The following is a 16,451-nucleotide window of genomic DNA, read 5'->3' as shown; positions in this document are numbered from 1 at the left end:
GTTGTGGGCCAGCCCTGGGCTCAACAAATTACTCTCTAAACTGGACTTAAAAGCAAACTGGAGCAAGGGAGGCAGCTGAAATCCTGTGGTTATAGTGACACGTGATTGTGGCTTACTTGTGAGCAGTTTGGCAATTTACAAAAGCAGAAGCCGCATGTGACTTGAAGGCAGTGGTCAGTCCAAAACAAGGGTGTAATTTCCACTCCACCCCAGTATGTCCAATTTCAGCCAAAAAGCAAGGGACTAGAGTGCATTAGCATACCTCTGTTGAAGCTGATGGAGCCATGCCAGTTTATAGCTGCTGAGAATTTGCCCCAAAATTTGGAATGTAGCCACCTTTATGCTCCAATCCATAAACCAGCTAGGAAGTCATGGTTGCAATGGCGGCTTGGAAATCCTGAACTAACCAAAATGAGTCATCAACTATATGGACACAGAAATCATCCAAAACAATTCATTTGGGCAACTCCAGCAGCACTGTGGAGGGATACTCAGTTCACCTCAAGCAGCTGTGGTGTGGTACAGCAGGGAGACCTGTGTCCACAATCACCACCAGACCCATCTACCTACCAGCCCAGCACTCATACGCATCAGACAGAAGTACATACTCTATAAAATCCGATTTGGGGATTCAGTATGCAGCAGTGAACAATGTTTGAAGGAGTTGCAAGAAAAAAACATTGGTGGAGAAAGTAAATGAATTAAGAAACTGTACATTTTAAGATCTGAAGCATGTTTGCACTCGTTTACTGTTAGAGAATTTTACCCACTGAATGATACTTTGAGACATTTAACAGGCACGTGTATTCCTAGCTATCCTATGTGCCATCCGGAAGGGTGAGGTAGCCAACTGCTATTCTCTGCCCTGCCTCATTACAGACTCTCCAAACAATTCTAACAGGCCCCTGCTTTAAAGCTAGCCGAGCTTTACAAACCGAGATCACAAACAGCGGTTTCTCTAGAAAACCATACAGAAGCCAAGGAGTTCTGCTGGTAAAAATAGTAGCATGTGGCATTTGGATCCTGCCAAGCTCACATCCCATGAAAGACGACAGCCAAAAAGCTCTTAAATAGATGAACAATGAGGAAGGACAAAGCCAAGAAAATAGTACATGCTGCCCTTCTCCCAGGTGAGAGAAAAAATGTTGCCTTTATGTTATCTTGCTGTCTATAGGGGGGGTGTTTTTGCTTTTTGGTTTTTTTTTTTTTACTTAGAAATGTGAGTACAAGTACAGGGTTACTCAGTCAGAAGAAAAAAAAATTATGCTATGATTGCTGCTTCAGCTACTGTAAATCAAACACTTGTTTTACCATGTGAGAATAAAGGAAAATCAAAAGTAAGAGGGAATCATTTGGGGTCAAAGACAGAAAGAAAAAGAGCTGGTGGCTATGCAATGATAGAAATATAACAGTAAAACAGCAGCGCTGGAATGCTCAAGCATGTTCCCTCTGTACATTTTGCCTGAAAAAGGGACTTAAATAAAGGTAAAAACAGAGGTAGGTTCATTGACAACTGATCACATTCTAACTTCTGATACTGAGTAGGCTGTGCCTCTATTAATAGACATTCAGTAACTTATTCTGTTGGTTAAGGGTTTGCTGATTCGCAGGGCCAAATTCATCTCTGGCATAAGGAATCAAGGGTGTTACACTAGGGGTAAACTACCAAATTTTCAAATGCATAGTCTATCATGCTTTCGTTAAGTAGGAAATATAAACTGAAATAGTATTTTGTGTTCATGTTCTTGGAAATGTCTAGTGAAAGACTGTGCATGAGCAAACAGGATGGACTGCACCACTGAAAAAGCATTGATAAGAAGTGGAAATGTTTCCTATGGTTACCCTTACAAAAACATATATTACAATATTCTTCGGCAATTATCTTAAATGCTACAACTTACTATAGTCTTAGGTTCCATCATACATTCCTTACTCCTTCCTCATTTGGGCAAAACTCACAGTGGAGCAGAACAGAATGGCAAGATTTGTCCCAGAATGCTTTGGGTAATTACTGTAGAATTCTGTCGGGTTTATAGTGGTTGCTCCAGTATATAGTGTGATAATGGAAGAGAATCTGGACCAGATTCACCACCATTATGCCAATTTAATGCTGCTGTAATTACATTCATGACAGTAGAGTTACACTGGCATAGAACTGGAGTGACGTAGTGGCAAATCCGATCCTCTGCCTTTATTTTGCTAAAGGCTTGGGTCTGATTCTTCTCTCACTAATATCAGGTGCAAATTCATAGGGATTAATCTGGTGTAAAACTGGTATACATAAAAAAGAATTAGGCTCTGGGTCTGCATTATTGGGCCTTTTCATTTAGTGCCAAATTCGGCTTCCAATTATACCAGACAAAATACAGAGTAACTCCATTGATGTCAATTAAATTACTACAGATTTAGACTGGTCTAAATGGGAGCAAAATTTGGTGCTTTAGTAATTTGACCACTCTTTTGAAGACACCATTGTCCCTATGACACCATCTATCAAAGTCATAGGATATTTATTTTTTTATAATACATTGTAAGGTAGCTTCCTAATTGGACCAATAATACATCCTCTGAAATCCTTTTATTATCATGCTCAAAAATGCCTAAAACAAATGCTGAAGCTTTAAAACAATCAACTTTGCCAGCTGTTTCAGTTGCATCACTGCCCCTGGCATCATTCCAAAGTCTACAACAGACTCAGTTCAGTTCAGATTGCCTTCATTACCCTGAATTCCAAAAGAAAAGGGGGGGAAAGGGAACATTTTGGAACAGGACTTAGTGGGTTATAAGAAAAGGTTTGTGATATACAGAAAGAGCTGACTGCCCAGGGAAAGACTGTCACAGAAGTCTCATAGAAAACTAAACTTTTAGAGTCAGATTTGACATTAAGGACAACAACGAGAATAAAAAATTTTTCTTCCTCCAGATGAAAAGGAAGGCAAGAAAATGTTAGAATTTTCTTCTTAAAATGGCTTTCAGAAACCCTAAGAATATGTGGTCTTGCATCAAGACATTCCCACTTTCAGAAGCACCAGAACTATAGCATTGTATCTCTTTGTCTAATTACATTGTCAAGGCAGCAAAAAAGCTTATGATACTATGTGTAAGGCTGAAAATGAATACAATTATGGCTCAGCTGTTCCCCAGACAAAAGGAGTTAGAAGAAGATAAACTAAGACTGAGGACCTTTGTTTGGATTTTGTTCTGTTAGAGCCAAATCCTAAACTATCCTGTGTTATCACAGAATGCCCAAAGTGGAGTAGGTTCTACTGTAAAAATTGGTCCTGTAGTGACCACGTAAGGCAGTGTTTGTGTGTGCCAACATAGGAAGCAGAAAGCTTGAATAGTGGAGTTCCACACATCATTATTTAATGGGAGGGCAGAGCTGTATGGTGACTTCCACACTCCAAAGAGAAGGTCATATTGGAGCGTGGCCAATGGCTCAAAGCATACAACCTTCACCCTCACCAACCTTCTAAATGTTATTGAGAGTCTCACAATATTAGATGTTTTATTTGAAGCCCCAGTTCCTGGAGACAAGTGATTATGTGATAATCTCAGCTTTCATTTTTTTATAAAAAGTAAGTTTCTTGTCCTGATAGTAGCAGAGAAAAGTTTGGAAATTTGACCTGAGTGCATCCTAAAAACATAAAAACCAGCAGATAAATGAAAAGAACCCAACATTTATGTTTTTATTTTTTAAATCTCATGAATGTTAAGCCAATCTCATAGGTTTTGGGGGACCTTACTCATGATTTTTTTTAATATTTAGGTCTGACAATACCATATATATGTGTATTCAGACTTCCTTGTTGGGGAATTGACCCACAAGAGCATGCATGATCCTATGCACAATCTACTGGGAGTAGCATCTCACATGGGTGGAATTTAAAGGACTATCACCACCTTTCTTTTGTCCAACCTCTCCGCTCAGTAAGAGAAAGATCAAACCAAACAGATATTTAAAAAGCTAACAAATGTTCATGAATGCTATTTTTGCTCTAGTTGCCCACTTCCACCAACTATTACAACAACTTTTACTCACTTAAGGACAAATCCTGCAGGTTCTATGCAAACAAAACTCCCAGGGAAAAATTCTGCTTTCATTTACACCCATCCAACCTCACTGAAGTCACTAGGGTTGCACAGGTATAACTGAGCCTCATTGCTGTTGAAGGGAGAAGAAACACAGCATTTCTTTAGAATTCTTCCTTAGGATCTGTAGTTCGGCACTCCTCTCCCTCAGAAGAAGCCAGGGGTTCCATCCAATTAACTTGCAGGTTCTCTCAGGACCTGCAGAAGCTGTCCACACAAATACATGTTGCCTCTGTTCTGCCTGCCTCTCCTTGAACAGCATGGCAACTGCAGGAACTGTGTAGCGATTCCCTGACACATAGCTTACCCCAGAACCCTGCCCTCTCACCACCAAGGCCTTGTCTACACTAACAAGTCATGCTGCATTGGAACATGATACTGGGGAGTCCTTGTGACTAATACGATGATAAACATGACTTAACACTTGGTTTATTTAACATTGTATCTGATCATAGTTTAACCATGGCCAGATGACATGATATAAAGCAAGTGAAGTGTAATTTGCACCCACTATTTTACATCCACATTAAGAGCTCTTTACATCCAGACCTGTAAGCCAGGGCCTTAGTGTAAATTAGAACTGGGTCTTAGGTGTCTTATTGTTGGTTGCATTCTAACAGAATGATATTTTCCAGTATGGACAACCCTCAAAAGGGGATATACAGTAGATGGGAAAGTTGATATCCCCCAAGGGTTTGTGGTGGCCTGTCATTTCCTACAACTGTGTGATACTGCAACTTCTGGAGTCTCCAGTCTTCTAAAGGGTTGGGAGACAGGGGAGGGATGAGACAGCAGGGGATGAGACAGCAGTCAGGGATGAGACAGCATGATGGTCAGACAGAATCCTCTTTGTGTGAAGACCTGAAGGGGTGCATGGGACCCTGAATAAGGATTGCACTACTGGGCTCAATGAGGAGCTTCAACCAGTCAACATGCTGAATGTTGTCTTTATGTTCTGTACTTAAGAAGGTGAATCAGCTAATTATCTTTGTTCCTCTGACACTTCTGAAGTGTTTCTGCTTTGTGTTTTATCAGGGACAGATGTACACAGAGTTCTTCCTGTAGTCCAGAATACAGTCTGTATACTAAAATGGGGCTTAAAACAAAACAAAAACAACCCATCCTGTTCATTATTTAAATTTCCATTGTCTCTATCCACTGGATGTAGAAAACATTCCACATGGAGGGTCACTTCAAAGCTTAGAATAGCTGCTTGAAACAATACTGGCCTTGTCTTTATGTACCAAATGAATGTGAAAGAAATGGAATTTTCTTTAAAAACCCTTCAAGGAAAGGTGCTTTGCTGCTTTTCTCTCTTCTTTCACAAAAGGTAAAACAATATTCTGGTACAAGGCTCTGCCCATCTCTGTCAACCATCAAAAGTTGGACAATGTAGAGAATCTGCACACTGTTTAGAGTGGCACAGATGTGCCATTTGCTATACATATCTGTTAAATTAACTCTTTGTTCTCTGTAATAATATAAGATAAGTTAGCAATTTGAAAATATTTCTTTTCCTACAGATTTTGTCATTAGCCACTTATCAAACAAATTCATTGGTATTTCTCCCCCACCTGTGTAATGAGGAGTGGCCAGAATTGCTCCATCAAATGTTTGTCTTCTCTGGTTCAAAAATGGGTCCTTTTGTGATGTGAAGTCATAGTATTATCCACACTGGGATGTAGCATTATCACATTACGCAATAAGCAGTCTATGTCAAATTCTGCTCTGACTGGGACTACATAGCATGTAAATCAGTGCAGATTTTGGCCCTCTGGCTATGTATGGTGGAATAAAAAGAGAGTTAGTTATGTTGTCATCAAGAAAGTGTTTAGTGGTAATGTTGAAAATAGATATGAGACAATTTTTGGTGTTTACAGTTTAGGTCAAAGGTAAAGTCTTTGTGATGGGTTATTATGAGGAGGTGTTCACCCCCCACTTGCCATGGAAGGGTCAATGAAGACTAAGAATGAGGAAACCCAGCTGAGGAGGAACAAACTGGCCTGGGACTACAAATAGGAAATTGACAGCAGAAATGGGGCTGCTGGGAAAATCTGCATCACTTCCTGGGAGAAGGAAGGTGTGTTTGGACTGGCAAATCCAGAAGGAAACTAGGAAGGTAGGATGGAGCTCAGGGAAAGGTGGTGAAGTCCAGAAGGGAACAGATCTTGACTGCTGGCTAGAGGGTCCCTGAGCTGGAACCTGGAGAAGAGAGCAGGCCTGGGTTCCCCTGCCAGCCACAAAGGGAGTGTCATCATCTGGCAATGAATGGGAACACTGCCCAAGATTGCTGGAGAAACCCTTTGGTACCTCAGAAAGGGGAAATGCATGTGGTGACCTGGCTGGAGGGCTGAGTCATGAAGAGGTAGCTGCAGCTCATGGAGTGAGAGGGGCTGCAGACCCAGACAGAAAGGCAGAGAGATGGTATGCAACTGCGGGAAAGGGTGTCAATCTTGCGAGCTAATCCTCAGAGAGGCCAGGAGGAGGCACCAATGACACTCACCATCAACTTCCATTGTGTTTTTAAGGCACAGGCTTGAGTTGGAAGTGATGTGGTATTTAGAATTGTTAAAACTTTGGATTTGTATGCAATAGTGGAAGCAGGCACTCGGAGGATACTGACTGAATCGCTATACCTGTTTGGAATTTGGGAGAAAACCAAAGTGGAGTTAGCTAAAACTGGTCTGGGAATCTGATGTAATGTTACTGGGACAGATCTTTGGCTGGTGTAACTTGGCTTGGGTGCTAACTCAGCTGAGGATCTGATCCTAAATGTCTGTGTATTATTTGGGACCAGAGAGACTCTTTGGGTTGGCAACCCCAGGTTGAGGGGTAGAATTTCTCAAAACTAGGCCTTTAAAAGGCCTGTGCACCAGTACTACTTCTCTCTGTTGTGGGCTAGCCAAATCAGGTGCAATTCTGTGGGTACCCATCTTCCCCCTTACAGATTTATGTTGGTTTGTTTTTTAACCTCCACTCCGCTCCAAAACAAAAAAAAATGGAAGAGACTGGTAATCTCTTGAACAGTGGTCACCAACCTGTCCATCGCGATTGACTGGTCATAGAATCGTAGAAGAGACCTCAGGAGGTCTAGTCCCATCCCCTGCTCAAAGCAGGACCAATCCCCAACTAAACAGTCCCAGCCAGGGCCTTGTCAAGCTGGGCCTTAAAAACCTCTAAGGATAGAGATTCCACCACCACCCTAGGTAACCCATTCTAGTGCTTCACCCACCTCTTAGTGAAATAGTTTTTCCTAATATCCAACCTAGACCTCCCCCACTGCAACTTGAGACCATTGCTTCTTGGTCTGTCATCTGCCACCACTGAGAACAGCCTAGTACCATCCTCTTTGGAACCCCCCTTCAGGTAGTTGAAGGCTATCAAATCCCCCCTCACTCTTTTCTGCAGACTAAACAAGCCCAGTTCCCTCAGCCTCTCCTCATACGTCATGTGCCCTAGCCCCCTAATCATTTTCGTTGCCCTCTGCTAGACTCTCTCCAATTTGTCCACATCCCTTCTGTAGTGGGGGGACCAAAACTGGACACAATACTCCAGATGTGTCCTCACCAGTGCCGAACCGAGGGGAATAATCACTTCCCTCGGTCTGCTGGCAATACTCGTACTAATGCAGCCCAATATGCTGGTAGCCTTCTTGGCAACGAGGGCACACTGTTGACTCATAGACAGCTTCTCATCCACTGTAATCCCCAGATCCTTTTCTGCAGAACTGCCACTTAGCCAGTCAGTCCCCAGCTTGTAGCAGTGCATGGGATTCTTCCGTCCTAAATGCAGGACTCTGGACTTGTTGAACCTCATCAGATTTCTTTTGGCACAATCCTCCAATGTGTTAGGTCACTCTGGACCCTATCCCCACTCTCCAGCTTATCTACCTCTCACCCCAGCTTAGTGTCATCCACAAACTTGCTGAGATTTGCTGAGACATCAATTAAGACATGATAGGGGGTCTTTCTTTGGTCAACTAAGGAGTCTGATCAGGAGGTCACTGGAAAGAGGGACTGGATGGCTTTAAAAGGGCAGAACCTGATCCATTTGCTCTCCTTTCTTTGGTCATTTTTCACCAGCTCAAGCTGAAAAGAGCTGCATGTAGGGGACCTTGTCTCCCTGAACACAAATGTAACCGCAAGTGAAGGAGCAAGTGAGGGGCATTGCATTACATTGCATTAGGCTGTTTGTTGTTTTCTAACTGTTCTATTCTTTTTGTGCTTTATGTCTTAAGTAAGAGAGTAATGGTGTTAGTCTTCTGAGCAAAGTGTCTCTCTGTGTGTTGTATGCCACACTTACCAAGTGCCTCCTGAGAGAGTTAAAATGTAACTCAGAAGGCTCATGCCTGGTGGGAGAAATGTGGGAGAGAGTGTGCTTAAGCTACGGGTCAGTCTGAGGAAAGGATAAGAAATTGGACTGTGGGTTCCAGCTCTCGGGGCGGGAGGGAGGTTTGTGCTAGAGTGTGGGTGTGTCATGGGAAAATGCCTAGGGACTCCAAGATGGGGCAAGTTTCAGAGTAGCAGCTGTGTTAGTCTGTATCCGCAAAAAGGAAAGGAGTACTTGTGGCACCTTAGAGACTAACAAATTTATTTGAGCATAAGCTTTCATGAGCTACAACTCACAGTGGCTGGACTGTATAGATTCTACAAGCTTAAAACACCTGGGAATCCAGAAGCTGGGACCCTGAGAGGAGGCACTCAACCAGATTTGCGACTGATTCTGTCACAGTTCAGGGCTGCCTGTACCTCTGTCTCCTCTTCTGAGTGGACCTCCTTCAGGTCTTAGGCTTTAAGCGGTCACCCCTCTAAGTTACAATCCCAGGATTCTCCCACTTTTAGACAAGGGTTACAGTACCTTGTGTAGCAACTGTGATTTCTCAGCCATTAGGTTCACGGCATATATAGAGAGTTAGCCCTGGTCTACACTAGGAGTTGAGGTCAAATTTAGCAGCGTTAAATCAATTTAACCCTACACCCATCCACACGACAAAGCCCTTTTTTTCAACTTAAAGGGCTCTTAAAATCGATTTCCTTACTCCACCCCCAACAAGGGGATTAGCGTTGAAATCGGCCTTGCTAGGTCGAATTTGGGGTACTGTGGATGCAGTTAGATGGTATTGGCCTCCGGGAGCTATCCCAGAGTGCTCCATTGTGACCACTCTGGACAGCATTCTCAACTCAGATGCACTGGCCAGGTAGACAGGAAAAGGCCCGTGAACTTTTGAATTTCAATTTCCTGTTTGGCCAGCATGGCAAGCTGCAGGTGAGTGCAGAGCTCATCAGCAGAGGTGACCATGATGGAGTCCCAGAATCGCAAAAGAGCTCCAGCATGGACCAAACGGGTGGTACAGGATCTGATCACTGTATGGGGAGAGGAATCCATGCTATCAGAAATACGTTCCAGTTTTTAAAATGCCAAAACATTTGTCAAAATCTCCCAGGCATGAAGGACAGAGGCCATAACAGGGACCCGAAGCAGTGCCACGTGAAACTTAAGAAGCTGAGGCAAGCCTACCAGAAAACCAGAGAGGCAAATGGCCGCTCCTGGTCAGAGCCCCAAACATGCCGCTTCTATGATGAGCTGCATGCCATTTTAGGGGGTTCAGCCACCACTACCCCAGCCGTGTTGTTTCACTCCTCCAATGGAAATGGAGGCAACGCGGAAGCAGGTTTTGGGGACGAGGAAGATGATGATGATGAAGTCGAAAGAATAGTAAATATGGCAGGCAACCAGCTTGGCTTAATGGTGAAATCTTAGCGGATCTTAAACATAAAAAAGAAGCTTACAAGAAGTGGAAGGTTGGACAAATGACCAGGGAAGAGTATAAAAATATTGCTCCGGCATGTAGGAATGTTATCAGGAGGGCCAAATCGCACCTGGAGCTGCAGCTAGCCAGAGATGTCAAGAGTAACAAGAAGGGTTTCTTCAGGTATGTTGGCAACAAGAAGAAAGCCAAGGAATGTGTGGGCCCCTTACTGAATGAGGGAGGCAACCTAGTGACAGAGGATGTGGAAAAAGCTAATGTACTCAATGCTTTTTTTGCCTCTGTTTTCACTAACAAGGTCAGCTCCCAGACTGCTACGCTGGGCATCACAAAATGGGGAAGAGATGGACAGCCCTCTGTGGAGATAGAGGTGGTTAGGGACTATTTAGAAAAGCTGGACGTGCACAAGTCCATGGGGCCGGACGAGTTGCATCCGAGAGTGCTGAAGGAACTGGCGGCTGTGATTGCAGAGCCATTGGCCATTATCTTTGAAAACTCGTGGCGAACCGGGGAAGTCCCGGATGACTGGAAAAAGGCTAATGTAGTGCCAATCTTTAAAAAAGGGAAGAAGGAGGATCCTGGGAACTACAGGCCAGTCAGCCTCACTTCAGTCCCTGGAAAAATCATGGAGCAGGTCCTCAAAGAATCAATCCTGAAGCACTTGCATGAGAGGAAAGTGATCAGGAACAGCCAGCATGGATTCACCAAGGGAAGGTCATGCCTGACTAATCTAATCGCCTTCTATGATGAGATTACTGGTTCTGTGGATGAAGGGAAAGCAGTGGATGTATTGTTTCTTGACTTTAGCAAAGCTTTTGACACGGTCTCCCACAGTATTCTTGTCAGCAAGTTAAGGAAGTATGGGCTGGATGAATGCACTACAAGGTGGGTAGAAAGCTGGCTAGATTGTCGGGCTCAATGGGTAGTGATCAATGGCTCCATGTCTAGTTGGCAGCCGGTATCAAGTGGAGTGCCCCAAGGGTTGGTCCTGGGGCCGGTTTTGTTCAATATCTTCATAAATGATCTGGAGGATGGTGTGGATTGCACTCTCAGCAAATTTGCGGATGATACTAAACTGGGAGGAGTGGTAGATACGCTGGAGGGGAGGGATAGGATACAGAAGGACCTAGACAAATTGGAGGATTGGACCAAAAGAAATCTGATGAGGTTCAATAAGGATAAGTGCAGGGTCCTGCACTTAGGATGGAAGAACCCAATGCACAGCTACAGACTAGGGACCGAATGGCTAGGCAGCAGTTCTGAGGAAAAGGACCTAGGGGTGACAGTGGACGAGAAGCTGGATATGAGTCAGCAGTGTGCCCTTGTTGCCAAGAAGGCCAATGGCATTTTGGGATGTATAAGTAGGGGCATAGCGAGCAGATCGAGGGACGTGATCGTTCCCCTCTATTCGACATTAGTGAGGCCTCATCTGGAGTACTGTGTCCAGTTTTGGGCCCCACACTTCAAGAAGGATGTGGATAAATTGGAGAGAGTCCAGCGAAGGGCAACAAAAATGATTAGGGGTCTGGAACACATGAGTTATGAGGAGAGGCTGAGGGAGCTGGGATTGTTTAGCCTGCAGAAGAGAAGAATGAGGGGGGATTTGATAGCTGCTTTCAACTACCTGAAAGGGGGTTCCAAAGAGGATGGCTCTAGACTGTTCTCAATGGTATCAGATGACAGAACGAGGAGTAATGGTCTCAAGCTGCAGTGGGGGAGGTTTAGATTGGATATTAGGAAAAACTTTTTCACTAAGAGGGTGGTGAAACACTGGAATGCGTTACCTAGGGAGGTGGTAGAATCTCCTTCCTTAGAGGTTTTTAAGGTCAGGCTTGACAAAGCCCTGGCTGGGATGATTTAACTGGGAATTGGTCCTGCTTCGAGCAGGGGGTTGGACTAGATGACCTTCTGGGGTCCCTTCCAACCCTTATATTCTATGATTCTATGATTCTAAGTTGCAGATAACTTACAGCAAGAAAGCGAAGAAACCGGTTTTCCCGACAGCTAGGAACTGTTTCTCACCTTGGACCTGGAGCCAGTACCCCCTGAACCCACCCAAGGCTTCCTCCTGGACCCACCAGGGGGAGAAGGGACCTGTGGTGAGTGTACCTTTTAAAATAGTATACATGGTTTAAAAGCAAGCATGTTTAATGATTAATTTGCCCTGGCATTTGCAGCTCTCCTGGATGTACTCCCAAAGTCTTTGCAAAAGGTTTCTGGGGAGGGCAGCCTTACTCCGTCCACCATGGTAGGACACTTTACTACTCCAGGCCAGTAGCACGTACTCAGGAATCATTGTAGAACAAAGCATTGCAGTGTATGTTTGCTGGCATTAGAAACAACATCCGTTCTTTATCTTTCTGTGTTATCCTCAGGAGAGTGATATCATTCATGGTCATCTGATTAAAATAGGGTGCTTTTCTTAAGGGGACAGTCAGAGGTGCCCGTTCCTGCTGGGCTGTTTGCCTGTGGCTGAACAGAAATGTTCCCTGCTGTTAGCCACGGGGAGGGGGGAGGGAGGAAAGGATATCCACATGGTGGGGGGAGGCAAAATACGACCTTGGAACAAAAGCACATGTGCTATGTATGTAATGTTAACAGCAAGGTTTACCGTGAAAGAGTGTACTCATTGTTCTATAAAATGTGTCTTTTTAAATACCACTGTCCCTTTATTTTCTCCACCAGCTGCATGTGTTTTAAGGATCACAGGATCTTCTCCTTCCCAGAGGCTAGTGAAGATTAGAAGGCAAAAAAAACACACTCTTGATGAAATGTTCTCTGAGCTAATGCTGTCCTCCCACACTGACAGAGCACAGACGAATGCATGGAGGAAGACAATGCCAGAATGCAGGAAAACACAAAATGACTGGGAGGAGAGGTGACGGGCTGAGGAGAGTAAGTAGCGGGCTGAAGAGAGGACTGAAGCTGAAAGGTGGCGGCAGCATGATGAGAGGAGACAGGATTCAATGCTGAGGCTGCTGGAGGATCAAACTAATATGCTCCAGCATATGGCTGAGCTGCAGGAAAGGCAGCTGAAGCACAGACTGCCGCTACAGCCCCTGTGTAACCAACCGCCCTCCTCCCCAAGTTCCATAGCCTCCTCACCCAGATGCCCAAGAACACGGTGGGGATGAGGGCCCTCCAGCCACTCCACCCCAAAGAATTGCCCAAGCAACAGAAGGCTGGCATTCAATAAGTTTTAAAGTTTTAAACTTTTAAAGTGCTGTGTGGCCTTGTCCTTCCCTCCTCCACCACCCCTCCCACTGCTTCTCTCCTCCACCACCCCTCCCGGGCTACCTTGGCAGTTATCTCCCTATTTGTGTGATGATTTAATAAAGAATGCATGAATGTGAAGCAACAATGACTTTATTGCCTCTGCAAGCGGTGATTGAAGGGAGGGAGGGTGGTTAGCTTACAGGGAAGTAGAGTGAACCAAGGGGCGGGGGGTTTCATCAAGGAGAAACAAACAGAACTTTCACAGTGTAGCCTGGCCAGTCATGAAACTGGTTGTCAAAGCTTCTCTGATGTGCACTGCACCCTCCTGTGCTCTTCTAACCGCCCTGGTGTCTGGCTTCACATAACCAGCGGCCAGGCGATTTGCCTCAGCCTCCCACCCCACCATAAACGTCTCCCCCTTATTCTCACAGATATTGTGGAGCACACAGCAAGCAGTAATAACAGTGGGAATATTGGTTTCGCTGAGGTCTAACCAAGTCAGTAAACTGCGCCAGCGCGCCTTTAAACGTCCAAATGCACATTCTACCACCATTCTGCACTTGCTCAGCCTGTAGTTGAACAGCTCCTGACTCCTGTCCAGGCTGCCTGTGTACAGCTTCATGAGCCATGGCATTAAGGGGTAGGCTGGGTCCCCAAGGATAACTATAGGCATTTCAATATCCCCAACAGTTATTTTCTGGTCTGGGAAGAAAGTCCCTTCCTGCAGCTTTTGAAACAGACCAGAGTTCCTGAAAATGTGAGTGTCATGTACCCTTCCCGGCCATCCCACGTTGATGTTGGTGAAACGTCCCTTGTGATCCACCAGTGCTTGCAGCACTATTGAAGAGTACCCCTTGCGGTTTATGTACTCGCTTGCTTGGTGCTCCGGTGCCAAGATAGGGATATGGGTTCCGTCTATGGCCCCACCACAGTTAGGGAATCCCATTGCAGCAAAGCCATCCACTATGACCTGCACATTTCCTAGGTCACTACCCTTGATATCAGCAGATCTTTGATTGCGTTGGCTACTTGCATCACAGCAGCCCCTACAGTAGATTTGTCCACTCCAAATTGATTCCCGACTGACCGGTAGCTGTCTGGCTTTGCAAGCTTCCACAGGGGTATTGCTACTTGCTTCTCAACTGTGAGGGCTGCTCTCATCTTGGTATTCATGCGCTTCAGGGCAGGGGAAAGCAAGTCACAAAGTTCCATGAAAGTGCCCTTATGCATGCGAAAGTTTCGCAGCCACTGGGAATCGTCCCAGACCTGCAACACCTTGCGGTCCCACCAGTCTGTGCTTGTTTCCCGGACCCAGAATTGGCGTTTCTCTGCATGAACCTGCCCCATTAACACCATGATGCCTGCATTGCCAGGGCTCATGCTTTGAGAGAAGTCTGTGTCCATGTCTTAATCACTCTCATCACTGCGCTGACGTTGCCTACTTGCCCGGTTTCACTTTGCCAGGTTCTGGTGCTGCATATACTGCTGGATAATGCGTGTGGTGTTTAATGTGCTCCTAATTGCCAAAGTGAGCTGAGCGGGCTCCATGCTTGCTGTGGTATGGTGTCTGCACAGAAAAAAGGCGCAGAACGCTGTCTGCTGTTGCTCTGACGGAGGGAGGGGCGACTGACAACATGGCTTACAGGGAATTAAAATCAACAAAGGGGGTGGCTTTACATCAAGGAGAAACAAAAACAACTGTCACACAGAATGGCCCTCTCAAGGATTGAACTCAAAACCCTGGATTTAGCAGGCCAATGCTCAACCCCCTAAGATATCCCTCCCTCTGATATTTCAAACAGGACTGAATCCCCATTAAACATTTTCAAGGTGCCCTTGACAGACCTCACCAAAACGATTGTTGGCCGTTGATTTCACGGAGGGAGGGAGGGAGGGCAGGAGGAAATGAATACAAAGCAAGTCTGGTCTATTTCTTGTTTTGATTCACTCCATCTATATTTTACATCGTTGGCTGGCAGCAGACGGCGCCGTAGGACTGCAAGCCATCCACATCTCCTGGCTGCTCGGCAGAAGATGGTGCAATAGGACCGCTAGCCATCTTCGTCTCCTGCCTGCTCACCATAAGATGGTACAATAGGACAGCCTGCAGGACTAAAGAGAATGACCTGGTCGAGTCACTCCTAATTTAGTTTTTGCGCCCATATCTGCCCAGGCGCTCCTGACCTACCTTACTGAGGCGGCCAAGAGCACTTAGGACATGATGACGAAGGTTATCAGGCCTATTGCACCGTCTGCTGCCAAAAGGCAATGGGTTGCTGCTGCAGTGTAGCAATGCAGTACCACGTCTGCCAGCACCCAGGAGACATATGGTGACAGTGAGCTGAGCGGGTTGCATGCTTGCCATGGTATGGCGTCTGCACAGGTAACTCAGGAAAAAAGGCGCGAAACGATTGTCTGCCGTTGCTTTCACGGAGGGAAGGAGGGAGGGAGGGAGAGCCTGATGACATGTACCCAGAACCACCCGCGACAATGTTTTTTGCCCCATCAGGCATTGGGATCTCAACCCAGAATTCCAATGGGCAGAGGAGACTGCGGGAACTGTGGGATAGCTGCCTACAGTGCAACACTCCGGAAGTCAACGCTAGCCTCGGTACTGTGGAAGCACTCCGCCTAGTTAATGCACTTAATGCACTTAGAGCATTTTGTGTGGGGACACACACACTCGAATATATAAAAACGATTTCTAAAAAACTGACTTCTATAAAGTCGACCTAATTTCATAGTGTAGACATACCCTTAGAAATTATTTACCCACACCCATGAACTCTTTCTAAGATTGCAACATAACACATCTATATTTAAGATCGGGGGGGAGGGAAGGGCAGGGGAGAGAGAGAGGGAGAAAAACAAACAAACAAACAAACACAAACTCCACCCCCCTTGCTCCAGACTCCGTCTTTTGCAGACTGACTACTGAAGGACCCAGATCACTTCCCTACAGAGCCCCCAAGCAAGACCAGGAAACCTGTTGCCACTTAAAGTGATAGCTTGTAATTTTAACAGTTTTCAGTACACTACATCATTAGGTCTGACAGGGCTTGGCTACATGCAGTTCTTCAGTTCAGAAGCTGTGACCCTTCAACAGCCTTTCTAAAACAAAGTATTGTTTAAGCATAACAGTAGAAACACAGCATAGCATCAGAGAAAAGGAGTTCTAAAAGCACTAAACAGTCCATATGTGTATCCATCTGACCTGAAGGCTTAGCTATGCCTATCTTACCCCAGGGTCCCAACCGCCAGTCTGGGAGTCAGATTATCCCCAACATTCTCTGCCTCCATCTTCTCCTGGCCTCCTTGAAAGAGTGCCTCTGTCTTCAAACCCTTCTGGGGCTTTGCTCTTCCTCTCCCTTCTCCC

The 16,451-nt window shown here is 45.4% G+C and overlaps 1 long non-coding RNA gene across 1 annotated transcript; it reads left to right on the top strand.

The window, feature by feature from the left end:
* The first annotated feature begins 873 nt into the window (after window positions 1–873).
* Window positions 874–13,166, top strand: LOC125634994 (uncharacterized). Its single transcript, XR_007356108.2, has 3 exons — window positions 874–1,130; window positions 11,815–11,958; window positions 12,545–13,166. It is a non-coding gene; the product is annotated as an uncharacterized LOC125634994 (long non-coding RNA).
* Window positions 13,167–16,451: the final 3,285 nt, after the last annotated feature.

This window comes from Caretta caretta, chromosome 3 (genome assembly GCF_965140235.1).
Source record: "Caretta caretta isolate rCarCar2 chromosome 3, rCarCar1.hap1, whole genome shotgun sequence".
Lineage (NCBI taxonomy): Eukaryota > Metazoa > Chordata > Testudines > Cheloniidae > Caretta > Caretta caretta.
This window is presented reverse-complemented; position numbering and strand designations above follow the sequence as displayed.